The 16,692-nt window shown below is 39.2% G+C and overlaps 1 protein-coding gene across 5 annotated transcripts in view; it reads left to right on the plus strand.

Moving 5' to 3' along the window:
* Positions 1-16,692, plus strand: part of GPRIN3 (GPRIN family member 3) — a 74,405-nt gene that overhangs the window by 7,725 nt on the left and 49,988 nt on the right. The gene's annotated exons all lie outside the window — the stretch shown is intronic.

Here is a 16,692-nt window from a genome sequence, read left to right on the forward strand (position 1 = left end):
CAGTCAGAGAGCAGAAATCTGTCAGGGGCAGGGGCAGAGCTCTGATTAAAGTGGTGGAAAATGCCTGTGCAATCTCCTCCCACACAGGGGATGATTTCTCAACTATGCACGTAGATTCTCAGAGCAGAAGAATGCTCCGTTATGAGCATTTGAGAGACCTGGTACACTTGACTTAGCTTTTTCCAGCCTCGGGTTTGAGGATGTGTGTACTGGATCAGAAATTTAAAACTGGCAGTCTGTGGGCCCAGCAGGAAGACCATGTTTCATTTGGCCTGCAGGGAATTTATTTTTGATTGAGCCAATATTTAAGAATTAGAAGATCTGTCGTAAAAAATGAAACACTGGACACTGGACCCACATTCTCTAATTTGGAGCTAAATAGTGGTATATGCTTCCTCTCTATTTTACTAAAGTTCTCACTATGTCCTAGTGTCTCTCAGACATTGAGACTTCATACATGTCACCTGTACTCAAGAGCTTCACCTAACTGTGTTACCTAGAACCTGTATATGTATGAGTTTGTGAAGTCTGGGCTCTGAAATGTTATGGCTCTGCGCATGAAATAATGTTTCTCTGCAAAGCAGAGAAACACTGAATACAGCCATCTCTGAGCCATAGTAAGACTCTAGAAAATTTCCATCATCAAAATACATAGATTCAGTGAAAGTTTAATGAATATAAACTGAGTTGACCTGGTCTGTTAGTAAGAGAATAGTGGAGTTTTTTGTTTGCTTGCTTGCTTGCTTGCTGTTTTCCTGTACCACATGTGGCAAACAGAAAATACTAAGTTTTAACAGTAGTTTAAATTTTTTCTTTACCTTATAGATCAATGACTAATATATTGAATTGTTTTATATATTTTTAATGTAGCTTTTTTTTTTATCTGAAGGAGTCCCTGGGTTGTGCGAACAGTTAAGTGCTCAACAGCTAGCTGAAAAGTTGACAGGTCGAACCCACCTAGATGCACCTCAGAAGACAGGCCTAGTGATCTGCTTCCAAAAGGTCACAGCCTTGAAAACCGTATGGAATGTCGTTCTACTCTGCAACACATGCGATTGCTATGAGTCAGAATTGACTCAACGACAACTAACAACATCTTTATCTCATATACTACTCTTTACGTATACACCAAATTTGCATAAAAAACAAATACCAAACCCACTGCCGTCGACTCGAATCCGACTCATAGTGACCCTATAGAACAGAGTAGAACTGCCCCGTAGAGTTTCCCAGGAGCACCTGGCGGATTCGAACTGCTGACCTCTTGGTTAGCAGCCTTAGCAGCTATGCCAAATTTGCATAGCCACCTGAAAACACACAAAAAAACAAATCAAACCAAACCAAACCCACTGCCATCGAGTCAGTTCTGACTCATAGCAACCCTATAGGACTGAGTAGAACTGCCCCATAGGGTTTCCAAAGCTGTAAATCTTTATGGAAGCAGACTGCCATATCTTTCTCCTGCAGAGCAGCTGCTAAGTTCCAACCGCCAACCTTTCAGATAGCAGCTAAGTGCTTAACCACTTTGCCACCAGGGCTCCTGAAAGCACAAAATATATCCTAATCTTTTAAGTAACAGTGCATTCTATTTAGTAGACCTGGCAGTTGACATAAACTGTGAGGAGTGCTATCAACTCATATCCCAATTTGTGGCTGTGTCTGTACAGCTGGGAAATGCCATCGAATGGTGGCAGTTGATGGTGCTCTCAGCCCATCTCTGAAGCCTGTCAGATCACTGCACGGTTTGGACACTTGAGCGTGTGGAGCTGCTCTGTTAGGATGGCTGAAAAGGCAGTGATTGTGTCAGGGTCGATTTATTCGTTTTTCAAATAAAGAAAATGCCCTTTTGAGACAGCAATATGGAAACCTCAGTCAGAGCTCTTGAGTAGAAAAAGCCGTCTTAACAGCTCTCTGAGCTCCCTAGTTCTTCCTCAACTTTTGCTGCCACTTTCCTTCCTCGTGCACACTTCACTGCATTTCCACCCCCACATCGTGCCTCCTACTTTACTGCTAAAAACATCCTCTCATCTAATTATTAATCCAAAAGTGTTGGTGCTCCAGCAGCTTCACTCCAAGAAGACAGTGCTGAGAATAGTACCAGTTGAAGCCAACAGAGGACACGGTGCTACATCGACCCTGGGTGCTTTCTCTGTAGAGAGTGGCATTTTCTTGGAGAACGATGTCACCTGAAATGTATCGATAATACATAAGAGATCATAGGCATTAAATTCTTTAGGGATAAAGTTATTTTCTGCTTAATGGTTTTAAATAATAAAAATTTAGTTAGTCTGAAACTTCCGTGCTCTTTTACGAAGACACTATTCTCCTTTCTTTTGGGGGTTATTTTGATGTTTAAAACTGGAATGATGGGTTTCTCAAAGATCATCCCTTAGGGGTTTGTAGCTTTTGGGTGGTGAGTCTAAATCTCCAGGAGAGATGGTAAAAGTTAATAACTGAGTTGGGCTAGATTTAGGGTTATATCAATTACGACTGGCTATGCAAATCAAATAAAAGCATCCCTCAAACGGGAAATAAGAATTTCTTTAGGAAATGAGGTATAGTGTGTGAAGCAGGGTTGGGAGAAAGCCCTGATTTAAGAAAAGTGGATTTCTTGGATCATTTAATAAATCTATATTGAGCACATCAAATATATGTTAGACCCAGGGCTGAATTAGGGCATGTGGTGGCCCTAAGCATTGATAATCTGTTGTGCCCCCTCCTCTGTCTACTCACACATTCAGATGGAGTATGTGGGATATATATATACACGTGTGTGTGTGTCTTTGCTATTCATGATGTAACTTCTTTTTAAATGCAACTGTAATATTAGCAATATTAGCAATTGAACACAAAAGTGGCCTATGCCATTTTAGCAGAATGAGATGAACTGGTGCCCCTATTTTGCTGATGCCCTAAGCAGGTGCTTACCTTACTTACTGGGTAATCTGGCCCTGGTTAGACCTTATCTATGTGCTAGGAATTCAAAGTTGAATAAAACATAGACCAAACTGTCAAATACTGGAATAGATAAATTTATCATCAAATGTGGTTCCAGCAAAGCTAGGGTGTACTCTTTCTCATCATATAATCTCAGGGAATTCCCCTAGTAGCCTAGCACCAGGGTCTCTTTGTCCCAAGCAAGCACCCCCTGCACCTCTTTCTTCCTTCCTGTGGGCCCCAGCAATTCAGCTTAATTTCCGTTCCTTTTCACAGCTTCACCACCTATTCACCACACCTGGGTTCTTCCCAGCCAGGCCAACTGGAAAGCTAGAGAAAGTCATTCCCACACTATACTTACTTAATGTCATTAAAAATAAAAACATAGGTGCATGTGTTTTGAACTTTATTCTGCTAAAACCAACTAAGAAATAAACCAAAAAAAAAAGAAAGAAACCATTGTCATCGAGCACATACAAGAGTTAAATCTTATAATATTCTGCCAGTGTCTATTCCATGTACTAAAAAGAAATTTCTTCCCCATGAGTATACCAGAACCTCAATGCAATTCCTCCTCTTTTAATTTCTTCTCAAAAAATTATCTCCAAATGCAAGTGCAATGAGAGTGACATTATTATAGAAATAACTTTATCATCAGGATTAGTATAAATGACATTAGAGAAAACTGCACTAAATTATTTTTTTAATCATTTTCTATCATTGGTCCTTTATCATTACTTATAAATTGCTTGTGATACACTAGTGTGTTTTAACACAGATTAAGGGCCACTGTTTTAGAGGATTTCATAGACTCTTAGGAAGCACCTCCGCCCTTGGGCAATGATCTTGAATCAGCTCAGTATTGGGTAATACACCCATTTCAGGGAACTGAACATATCTAGCTGTTTTTATAGCTGCTCTGTGGAATACCCCATGTCATCGTGGCTCTTATCACTCTTCTCTGGCCTTCCTTTCTAGGACTAGCACCCTGGAACCTCAAGTGGTGATTCCTGTCTCTGGAATTCCATCTTGTTTATTTATCCCTACTGGGTGGGGAGCCTCCTTGCCTAGAAAGCAGTGGTGTAGAAGAAGTGAGAGGAGGAGAACACCTCCCTTGTACAGCTAATGATAAATGGAGAAGCATGAAGATCAACCAAATGCATGAGGGGAGAGGGAGTAAAATGGGATACACAGGGAGTAAGAGACTAAAATCAGTCACCCGGGGGCTTTTTGCCATGTTGGTTCCAGGGCATAAGAGAGCCCTATTACATTCATCTTTATGCATCTACTTTCCAATGTAAGGAAATGGGTGATGCACTAATGGATAGACTACAAATCTGCATATGAACTTCAGCTTTTTCAAAACTTAGTGTAGACTTTTCTGCCAGTGGCATTGTGCTGAACCGATTTTTCATTTAAACAAATGTATGTGGTTTGTGCTATTGTTTTCCCCATTTTAGAGATGAGAAAACACAGATGAAATAACTTGCCCAAGGTCTCACAGATAATAATAGACTAAGATGGAATGTAATTTCCAATTCGTCCAACTTCAAAGCACGTGTTCAGTATTTTAATTGTGTGCTACCTATACTATGCTACCCTGCAATATTCTGTTGATGATTTCGAAGAAACTATTAATACTGGGTCAAAATATGAGGAGAAGGCTCAGTGTTCATGGACTGATTTCTTCTATCTTGGATTTCGTTTTATGTTGCTTAAAACAAAACGTGGAAGCTGCTAAATTAGTGATGAGTCATTTTGGAACAAGCAGGGTGAGTTCAAGGACAGACATTTAGCTTAAACTATAAATCACTGTATAGGTGATAAAATTGGCAAACATATTTTTTTTCATCAAAATATCTGGGTGACACATATGTTCAGCAAACAACATTTCTTTGTTGCTAAAAAGAAAAACCAAATACATTTTACATAGTCACGTGTGTATACACACACACACACACAGGCACGCGCTCACACATACACACACAGAACGAGAAAAAGCAAGCATGTGTCTTTGTTTGGCCCTACCTATGGACTTCGGACTTAGAAGCTATTTATAGAAATAGTATTTCCATGATTGATATTTTAATCATAGACATTCGTTTACTTATGAAAGTTGAGCAATTCCTTATTATGGTTTACAGCTAAGCGCCCTAGTTACAAATTGAAGACAGAAACAAAAGTAATCTATGTATAGGAGGCCCATATGAGAAAAGTTCTTTCTTAAAACGATAGTGCTAATGAAACTAACGGCACTTAACAGGAGAATGAATATACATATCTGTTCATTTTGTCAGTAAAATCCACTAATTGTTTTTAAAACCATGACTTCTGCCTTTTTTTTTTTTTTCTTTTTAGCTCCTTAGTAACTGGATGGGTTTGGGAGTAAGCACTAGGAGACCTGGTGGTACAAACAGTTAAGCACTCAGCTGCTAACCAAAAGGTTGGCAGTTCGAACCCACCTAGCCGCTCTGCTGGAAAAAGATCTTGCAATCTTCTTCTGTAAAGGTTTGTTGTTGTCAGGTGCTGCTGAGTCGGTTCTGACCCACAGCGACCCTATGTACAACAGAAGGAAACCCTGCCCCATCCTTCTCCATACTTATTAATCATTGCTATGTTTGAGTCCACTGTTGCAGCCACTGTGTCTTCCTCTTTTTCACTGATTGTCTACTCTACCAAGCATGATGTCTTTCTCCAGAGACTGGCCCCTCCTGATAACATATCCAAAGTACTCGAGATCAAGTCTTGCCATCCTCGTTTCTAAGGAGCAATTCTGGCTGTCCTTCCAAGACAGATTTGTTTGTTCTTTTGGCAGTCCAGGGTGTATTCAATGTTCTTCACCTGCACCGTAATTTAAAGGCATCAATTCTTCGGTCTTGCATATTCATTGCCCAGCTTTCACATGCATATGATGCGACTGAAAATGTCAGGTGCACCTTAGTCTTCAAGGTGGCATCTGTGCTTTTTGCCACTTTAAAGTGGTCTTTTGCAGCAGATTTGCCCAATGCAATCCTTCATTTGTTTTCTTGACTGCTGTTTCCATGGGCGTTATTTGCAGATCCAAGTAAAATGAAATCTTTGACAACTTCAATATTTTTTCTATTTATCATAATGTTGCTTCTTGGTCCAGTTGTGAGGATTTTGTTTTCTTTATGTTGAGGTGTAATCCCTACTAAAGGCTGTAGCCTTTGATCCCCATTAGTCTGTATATTGGAGGTTGTTCGTGAGTCTTCTTCCAATCCTGAATTCGCGTTCCTTTTCATATAGGCCAGCTTCTTGGATTATTTGCTCAGCATACAGATTGAATAAGTATGGTGAAAGGATACAACCCTGAAACACACCTTTCCTGACTTTAAGCCACGTAGTATTCCCTTGTTCTGTTTGAATGACTACCTCTTGGTCTATATTGAGGTTCCACGTGAGCACAATGAAGTGTGCTGTAAAGATTACTGCCTAGAAAACCCTGTGAGGCAGTTCTACTCTGTCACCTGGGGTCACCAAGAGTTGGAATCAGTTCCACGGCACTCAGCAACAACAACTTTAATAAGAAGTTGATATTTTTCTAATTAAAAAATTGACAGAACACAGCTACAAACTTTAGTCTTATTATTGAACCTTTTTCATCAACCTGGGATGTTTTTATCACCTTGTATGTTTTCAAAATCCCAACTCTTTGTTCCGGGAGGTAGCACAGTAGAGTGCACTGCTTTTCATAGGGCGGTAGGTTTCCATCAGCAACATATGAGATGATTTTAAATAGTATACAGATTTAGTTCTTATTTTAATGGTTATGAACTTATTTTAATATAAAAATATATTAAGAATAAATCTTAACACACTTTTAAAAATCCACACATACACACACAAAAAACCAGTTGCTGTCAAGTAAATTCCAACTCATATGAAAAATATATGCCAGTATATCACACCTGTGATTTCACAGATATTTCTTTGTCATTGTTAGCTGCCATCAGGTCAGCCCTTGACTCACGCCAACCTCATTCGCAGTGGAACAAAACACTGTCTGATCCTGAGCCATCCCCATGATCAGCTGTGGATTGGATCATTGTGATTCATAGGGTTTTCACTGGCTAATTTTCAGAAATAGATTGCCAGGCCTTTCTTCATAGTCTGTCTTAGTCTGGTAGCTGTGCTGAGACCTGCTCAGCATCGTAGCAACACGCAAGCCTCCACCAACAGACAGGCAGTGGCTGTTCATGAGGTATGTTGGCCAGGAATCAAACCGGGGTCTCCAGCATTGAAGTGGATAATTCTACCACTAAACCACCACTGCCCCGCCTCTGATATTTCTTAGGGCCAAGCCAATATTTTCAGCTGGTGCACCAAAGTCAATTTAATGAAAAATATTAAGTAAAATACGGTTTAGTTAAGAATCACATGAGGCAAATATCGTGAAAGCGGTCCACAAATATCACAATCTGTGAAGTGATACCATACACAAAATCATCTCAAGTTGTCTCTAGAAATGAGAGGGTTGGTCCAGAAATCCCTAAGATGAATTCTAGCTGTTCCAGTGCCCACCCCACCCCACCCCCCTTTTTTCCCCCAGTCTTGCATTTTTTCCTTCATTCTTGGGCCCATTTTCTGAGTTTTTGGTCTCTTCAGCCTTTCAGAACTTAGACCCTTCTCATTTCTCCCTCCCTATCATCACCAATGTACTCATTAAACAAACTTCCCACAGAGAGCTTTGGTACTATGCAATGTGGGCATGCTCTATACTGCTGACGTCTGTGTTAAATGAGCATACGTGTCTGTAATCCCCATTGAAGTTGAAGCCCTTGAAAGCCCTGGACTTCTGCCATAATCTTTTCTTTGTACTTCCTGGAAGACTAAGAGCTCTTCAGTGGAAAGTCCCTTCATTGATAAAATGAATTATCAGAGCTTGTATTACAAATGTAAAACATGTGTTACTGAATATCTTGAATAGGCTTATATGTGAGAATGGGCAAAAGAGGTTTCTATGTTTCATAGCTAGAAAAGTTTAATTATTAGGTCATTTTGAATGTTCAGGCGGAAAATTAGTACTTTCATGATTTGGGGGTAGAGAAAATGCATCTTTGGTCAGTTAGACATTTTTACATGTCTGAGTCAAATCAGGAATTTTAAGATTTGTCAGGGTTTTTTTTTTTAATGTTTTTCTATATATGAGTCAAAAATTGACGGATGGCACCCAACAACAGCAACAAATAAGTGATCAAGAGGTAACTATCGTCACTATTTGTCCTTGAGAATTAGTCCTTGAGAAGTGGTACGTGAATGTTTTAAAACACGTGAATGTGGTGGGTATACATTGTCGCAAGCATCTGTGTAATGTCAATAGTGTTTTGTGCTTGCAACAATTCAGGAGATTGTTCTCTAGTGGTGAAAAGGATATGTCTGTGGTTTCCTGCCGGAGTTTCTATATAATAGTGAAACAAGCGCAGAGGATGCAGTTGGGTTTGGTTGTTTGCTCATACTTTGCTTTTTTGTGAAAAACAGGAAGCTGAAATTTGTTCTTTACTTAGTTCAATTGATGCTTAATAAGGACTTATCTGAGTGCCAGCATGGGAGGGATGTAAAGATGAAAAGATGCATTCCTGCCTTTAACAAGCCAGAAAGTCTTGAGAAAGACTGAAGTAAAGAAATCGATGTGCTCATGACAGCCTGTATCTACTTTCAGTGCACATACATTGTGATGAAATAAATTTTTTGAAATAATTTCCAAAATTTTAATGTTTAAATTTTGCCAAAAGTAGATAAAACTTCCCAAGAATAACATTACATTAAAACATATTTTGAAGCTACAGCTAGCTCAGTCAGTTTTTAACTCTAATTATTGCATCAAGTTTGTTAGTTTTTCTCTGTACTCTAGTCATGGACAAAACTCTCAATACCCCAGCGCATTAGTTTTGAGGGATCTTGGGCAGAAGAGCAAATTCTTAACCCCATCTTAAAAATGATCGGTTGTTGTTGAGTTGATTCTGACTCTTGGCCACCCCACGTGTATGACAGTAGAACTGTGCTCCACAGGGTTTTCAATCGATGATTTTTCAGAAATAGGTCTCCAGGCCTTTCTTTAGAGGTGCCCCTGAGTAGACTGAAACCTTCAACCTTTTGGCTAGCAGCAGACTATGTTAACTGTTTGCACCACACAAGTATCAAGTCAATGGCAACCAACAACATCTCAAAAATGAGGTAAAATGAAAGGATCTATTTAGGCTTAATAAATCTTTACTATTACTTGATATTATCAAAATAAAACAGAAAGGTATGCACAAAAGAATATTTGTAACTAAGTACATATTATAAATAGAAAAAAAATGTAAAGGAAGCCACATCAGTTAGGGAAGCAGAACCCTGGTGAGTGATATGGAGTAATGGATTTGTTGTAAGTGTTAGAGCATATGGGCGCTGATAAAGAAATCTATGAAAAACAGTTGCTTTTGCATCTGGTGTTGACCCTCAAGTTGTCATAGGTTTGCAGGCCTGGCCATGTGGAAGAAAAGCTCAAGTGATGCTGAACAAGGACAAACTGGACCCTGCAAGACAAACTGAAATCCATGAAGACCAACTGGAACTTGTGTTTCACTCATACCTCATCTAAAGTCAAAGAATTGGAAGAAGTGAGAAGAGCACAGTATCCTGCACTGCAGAACTGTCCTTGCACCTCACCCAGAAGCCTAGGGCTCTGATGAGAGTTAGAGGACCTGCAGTCTGGTTGCTTCCTGACATCCACAAGGTGACCCAGGAGATAAGCAAGCAGCAAAATGTTGTACCACACCAACCTTCAAAGTATAATAACGCTGCTGCTTCACTTCTACCTTCCAAAGCTCACATAAATTACTCTTGCAGCCAACTGCAATCATGAACTACCTAGGGAAGGGAATTCTGGGAAACTGGTGTCCATCTGAGCTAAGTTGACACCTAGTTCAAAACCACCACAGAAGCTAGACAATAAAAAGAGAAATGTTTAAGGCTAGATAGATACTCCCTTGTTTTTGAGTTCTAAAAGAAGCCTTTCTATGGAGGTATTCAAATACAGTCAGCTCATAGATTATGCTGAAGAAGTTGTCTTCTATAGACACCTACAAATTTTCTTGTATAGAAAACTGTAAGTTGTTGGCTTATTTCCATTCAAAAACTGAAGTTTCAGAAGGAGGGAACTGTAAAGAAGTTTTAAGTTTCAGTCATTTAAGCTCCTGAGCTCATCTTTTCAAAATATGTATCATCCTGGAACATAAAAGGTAATGAAATTAAATCAGCACATGGCTGAGAGACGTAGTGATGAACATATTTTCTACCACAATAGATTCCGAACTCCATTTTTAGATTTCCGTAGGTGCCACAGAAGGCTCATATAATATAATGTTCCAGAAACACAAAACTTATGTTGGAAAGAAGCTTCCTTCACGTGTTTCTTTTTTTTCTTTTTTTTATAATTTTTTTGTTTTGAGGCTATTTTTCTTCTAAGGACATATGCAGTGGCATTGCCTTGTGAAGTGGTGAGCTTACCAACAGTGGAGGTATTCAACCAAATACTGTAGCCAGGAGTCCTGAAATGAGTGGGAGGTTGGCTTATGGATCATCTGAGGATCATTCAGCTTTCAAGATTCTGTTATTCTTTATCAGTGACACTCCTAACCTCTCTTTTTTGCCTCACCTCATTTAATAAATAATATTTAAGCAGTGAGGCTTCCCCCGTAATCTAATTTTCTCTCTCTCACCAAAAGAGCACATTGAAATGCAAGTTAGTGACCTAATTTGTAAGAAAAAAATAACAATAATCCAAAATCTCTTACTTAGGGTCTGGTAAGAAAAATCACTTTTGGCATTGTTTGCCTTTGCCAGAATCAACAGTCTTGCTTGCCTTTTACATAAGCACAAGAAATCTGTTATTCAAGTATGCCACCATTCCAACCTTATTTTTCAAACCATATTTTCCAAAACAAGAACACAGGAATCCAATTAGAAGAGTATCCCAAAATTCAGAGGCAAGTAGAAAAATCCGTGGAATGGGGAGAATGCACAGTTTTATTAAAATTCACAGTTGATGGCATACGACAGCTGACAAAATTAGAAAATATTGTATTAGGCTTTTGACGCATTAATTGTGTCCTTGTGTGTGTTTGTTGGATTAGCATGTATGAAAGTGTTTATTTAAGTAGCAACATCTTATTTGCCTATTGTTGCAAATCTCTGCATTTGAGATAGAGTGGCAGTGTAGCAAATGTACAAAGATGAGTAAAATTTGTTCCTTACCCACAAAGGAAACTGTAATCCAGTAGAGAGATAATACAGATAAGACAAATGAAGGGAGGGAGAGAAGTATTGAGTGTTGGCTTAATGCAGAAGTGGAAACATTAGGGTTCTAAAAAACAAATTTTAAAACACCATTTGCATAGGCTTACGCGTCTAGGTATTTACCTAAATGAGTTGAAAACTTATGTCTACATAAAAATATGCACACAAATGTTTATAACAGCTTTATTCATAATTGCCAAAAATTGGAAACAGGATATCCTTCAATGGGTGAAGGGTTAAACACACTGGGACATCTCTGCACAATGGAGAAATATTCAGTGATAAAAAAGAAATGAGCTATCAAGCTCTGAAAAGACATGGGAGACTCTTAAATGCATATTACTAAGTTAAAGAAACCAGTCTGAAAAACCTATGATTCCAACTATATGACATTCTGGAAAAGGCAAAACTATTGAGAGGGTAAAAAGTTGAGTGGTTGCCAGGGGCTCAGAGAGGAGGGGAAAAGGGATGAATAGGTGGAGCACATGGCATCTTTATGGCAGTGAAACTATTCTGTATGATATACCTGGTGAATGTATCTGTATGATAAAGTTCTGTGTGATATAATGGTGGACACATGACATGCATTTGTCAAAATCCACAGGATTTACAATACATAGAGTGAACCCTAATGTAAACTATGGACCTTAGTTAATAATAATATACCAATATTGGTTCATCAGTTATGACAAATGTACCACACAAATGCAAGGTGGTGATAATAGAATAAACAGTATTCTGGTAGGGAGAGGAGGTATATGGAGTCCTCTGTATTTCATGCATAATTTTTCTATAAACCTAAAATTTCTCTAAAAAATAGAATCTTTTAAAAAAATACCCTCTCACACTACACAGCTAGCACGGAGTTAAAAAAAAAAAAAAAAAACCTAAGTTTTGGCAAGGATGTGAGCACCTGTAATTCTCATATGTTACTAGTGGAGATACAACATGATACAGCCACCATGGATGTAGTTTGGCTATTTCTTTCAAATTTAAACATTCACTTGCCAAATGTACATAAACAATGGTGCAATCATGCAGCAGAATAAAATAAAAAGGAACGAACTAATGAGACATAGAAAATGGATGAAACTGAAATAAAACCAGTTGGCACTGAGCCTGTTCTAACTCATGTTGATCCCATGTGTGTCAGAGTAAAACTGTCCTCCATAGGGTTTTCAATGGCTGCTTTTTCAGAAGTAGATTGCCAGTCCTTTCTTCCGAGATGCCTCTGTGTGGACTCGAAACGCTGGCCTTTGTGTTAGTAGCGAAACACATTAACCATTTGCACCACCCAGGGACTACGAATCTCAAATACATCATGCTGATAAAAGAAGCCAGACTCAAACAGCTGTGTACTTTCATGTTATACGTTATATGGCATGCTGGAAAAAGCCAAGCTATGGAATGGAGAACAAATCACTGGTTAACGGCAAAGAAAGTTTGGATATAAAGAGATAGCACAAAGGAACTTATTTGGGGAGTGATGGAACCATTCTGTATCTTGATTGTAGTGCATTTGTCAAAATCTCATAGAATTGCACCCAAAAAGTATCAACTGTATGTAAATTTTTTAAATTATTTTTTAAGAAATTTCATCTCAGAAGCAAAGTCTACAGTAGAGCATCCTCCTGGTTCTTGGGTCAGAAAAGCAGGCCATATGGAGAAGCTGCTAATCCTGTTTCCTGTTTATTGACAGAGAAAAATGTGCAGCCTGAACAGATTTTTCACTCCGATGTCCAGAAATCCTGGGTTAGTTTCTATCTCAAAACTCTCTTGAAATGGGTGGAGATAAGTATGATGGAATGCTGGCTATCCGCTGACAATTTGGTTGCCCAAAATAATGTTATAAACTAATGTTAAGTTAACTGTCTGGTGAGTGTGTGCGGGAGTAGTTTGTATTTGCTGCGTCCTTTACTGTCTGTGCACGAATGGGGCACGCCACTCTCTCTCCTCAATCTCAGAATCCACAGGCTCTGAGAAAAATGTATTCAAATATCATTTATTGAGGTCTCGTTATATGAGTAGTGATGCGCTACATGCTGTGAAGGCTAAATATCGAGCCACATAGAGTTTCTGTCCAAGTGGAGCTTATAGCCTAGTGTGAGAGATAAAACATGGCTCCCAAGAACTGTAGTTCAGTCAGATTATAGCAAATCCTGTAATAGAGGCATCCACACAGTACTATGGCTGATGAGAGAAGGACCTCATCACTTCCTGCCAAAAATATCAGGAAAGGCTTATTTTATGGAGAGTGTGGCATTTTTCCTGAAATGTTTAAGATTCCAGTAGATCCTAAGCTCTTTGAGAAATGGATCTTTTCTGTCTTATTCACTGGTTTATCCCCTTATGCAGCCTAGTCTCTGATACACTATTGGTACGCAGTCAATATCTTGGAGCTAATTAATGAAAGAAAGAAAAACCAGTGAAACCAAACCGGTTGCCATCCAGTCTATTCCATTCATGGCGACTCCACATGTTTCAGAGTAGAACTGCCCTCATTAGGGTTTTCATATTTTCAGAGGCAGTGAGCACTTCCCAGGGGCCTTCGCTTAAGCAGAGGAATGCGGGCAAATGCTTCAAGCATGTTTGAGAAACTCCAAGAAGTTCCATTTGGTTGGAGTGTGGGGGACTGTAAGGAATAATGTTACAAGACTGTTGGAAACATGCTCGGGAGGGTCTTCAGTCTCAGGCTTAGCTCTCATACTTGGTTATAAGCTCCATATTGAATAGGGACTCTCAGTACCCTCACAGCAGGTACTGCAGCACTTAATTTGAACATTTTCAGTATAGGAACCACTGAAGGATTTTGAGCTGGGAGTGTTGGAATCAGATCTGTGTTTTAAAAGATGTCATTTGACAGTGATTATTAGACAGTGACGATTAGTGATTATATAAACCGTACTGGAGCAAAGTAGACAGGCCATTTCTGAGGCAGCTGTACTAGCTCAGCATGACTTGGTAAAGGCAGTTGTTGGAATCTCGCACCTGGAAAACAGGAATCAGAAGACCTGGGATCAAATCCTAACTCTGCTTCTAAACTGTGGAGCAAATCCTGTAAGTTTCTGAAGCCTCAGGTTTTGTATCTGTGAAGTTATTGTGAAAATTGTAAGAAATATTATCTGTGGTAGCTTCCTAGATTTTATGGATAATCAAACATCGTGACCATGGCACAGAACCAGGCAGCGTTTTGTCTGTTATACATAAGGTCACCATGAGTCTGAGCCAACTTGATGGCAATTAACATCAACACCATAAATATATGGGGGCATTGCTTTGAATATTGGCTATTGGAAAGAAAGTTGCAAATACTTCTGGTAGAGATGTGATGGAAATTGGTGACTGTGAATGTAGAGGGTGAGGGAGCAGAAGCCTTTCAAATGACGCCAGGATTTTAAGATTTGACTGGTTGACTGGGAGAGTATCTAAATAGAGATGTCAGGAGGAAAAGTTTATTTGGGCAGATTGATGTCAAACCCAGTGTTGTACATTGAGTTTGGGACCCTTGAACAATATTCAGATCAGATTTCTGGCATGCAGTTATAAAATGGAGGAGGACCAGAGGATGTGGAGAGAAGGGTGATACCTGGAATTACAGCTATTAGAGCCAGCACCGTTAGATATTGCAAGCGTGAAAGAGATTATCAAGGACAGTAAAAACGAGGATGGAAGAGGAGAATCCCTGGTGAAGCTTGTATTTAGGGGATCAGGGAAGAAATACATTTGAACAAAGGCTACAAAGGAACCCATCGGAAAGTAGAAAGAAGTGTCAAAAAAGAAGAGCCTCAAAGGTGATCAACCTGTTGTCCTCTGAGTTCCTTCTGACTCGTAGTGACCCTATAGGACAGAGCAGAACTGCTCTGAAGTGTTTCCAAGGCTGTAATCTTTACTTACGGAAGCAGACTGCCACATCTTTCTTCCGCAGAGCGGCTAGTGGGTTTGAATGGCCGAGCTTTCGGTTAGCAGCCGAGCGATTAACCACCGCACCATGAGGGCTCCTTCCCAAAGGTGACCAGTGGTGAAAAATGATGACAGGAGCTCGAAGAATAAGGTTCAGTTTCCTCATTTTAAAATCGAGAAAATAATGCCTTCCTAGCTGGCTTGTTGTGGAGAATAACAGACAACACTTAGTGCAATATCCTGTAATAGTAGATTTAAAAATAGTTGTTATTATTATTGAAAAATATTCTCATTTTCAGCAGACTTTAGGAACTTTGAAAAATGATATCCAGACCTTGTGAAATTTGTATGTGTGTGATGTTCTCTTTTTTTTAAAGCTAAATCGTAGACTAAATTTGCTGCATAATAACATCTCCTGACCTTTAAAGGGTAAAACATCGTTCAACTCCGGTTTTAGAAGGGCTTCATACAGTCTTGACAAGAGTTTTTTTTTTTCCTAACTCTCATGAGGGTGGTCTGGGTGGAAAAACAAATTTCCCCCATCTAAGATGAGGTTGAATTTTTTCCAGGTACATAGGTGGCAATGAGATGTTTTTGTGAAAACCTAATTGACCCAGTAAATCTTTAGTGAAGGAGAAAAAAATTAAAGAGAATGTCCATACACACCCTTTCACATTATCTTATAAATGTGTGACCAAGACAGCAGAGAAAAATTGTCAGATCCATTTGTATCATGTTGATTATTCTTTGGTTTTGACATAAGAAGCTGAATGTCTCTACTTTGATTCATGCAAGAACCAGTTTGTTTTGCAAAAAAGAAAAAGGCAACAAAACTCTCTTGCAGGATAACATGCTGCATCTCACCTCAAATCAGCCACCTTGAAAATGTTTGCAATTAAGGAGATGCAGTGAGAAAGCAGAAAAGGCTCAGGGACATCTGTAGTTACTCTGGGAAAAACCGTCCGATGCAAGAGGCAGGATTCTGTGATCTTTAAGGAACCTCATGCCTCTGACATCTGATGGTACATTTTTCCACGAGTTCAAAATGATTAACCCTTCAAACATCATGAGAACTCTCAAGGAAATTGATAAAAAACCTTCACTGTCATTATTTGATATGGGTTTGCTGACTTGACACTGGAACTAAGGCCAAATGTTCTATATTTGCTGAAGTCAGTTAAAATCAAGATTATCGTGGAATCAGGCTATCAGTCATTCTTAACCTTAGGGTTTATTGTGTTTTCCTAATATTCAAAAATACTTCTAAACACCCCCAACATTTCTTTCTTCTGTTTTGATCCATATCTCAGTTAATGTCTTCATTAAGTTTTTACTCATTTTGAGTCATAGAACCTTGAAACAATTTACGGAATAAAATGTAGAACTCTTAGACTCGCATTGACATCTATTCATCATAGACTGGTGCCTACAGCCATGCTTCGCACTGAGGACCCCAACCACAGAGCCCCTTTACACCTCTACCCCAGCTCTCTTTCCTAATACATTCCAGGCAGGACAGACCACAGGAAGCCTGTATTTCCTGTCCTTGAATCT

The sequence above is a fragment of the Loxodonta africana genome, chromosome 5 (assembly GCF_030014295.1).
Source record: "Loxodonta africana isolate mLoxAfr1 chromosome 5, mLoxAfr1.hap2, whole genome shotgun sequence".
Classification (NCBI taxonomy): Eukaryota; Metazoa; Chordata; class Mammalia; order Proboscidea; family Elephantidae; genus Loxodonta; species Loxodonta africana.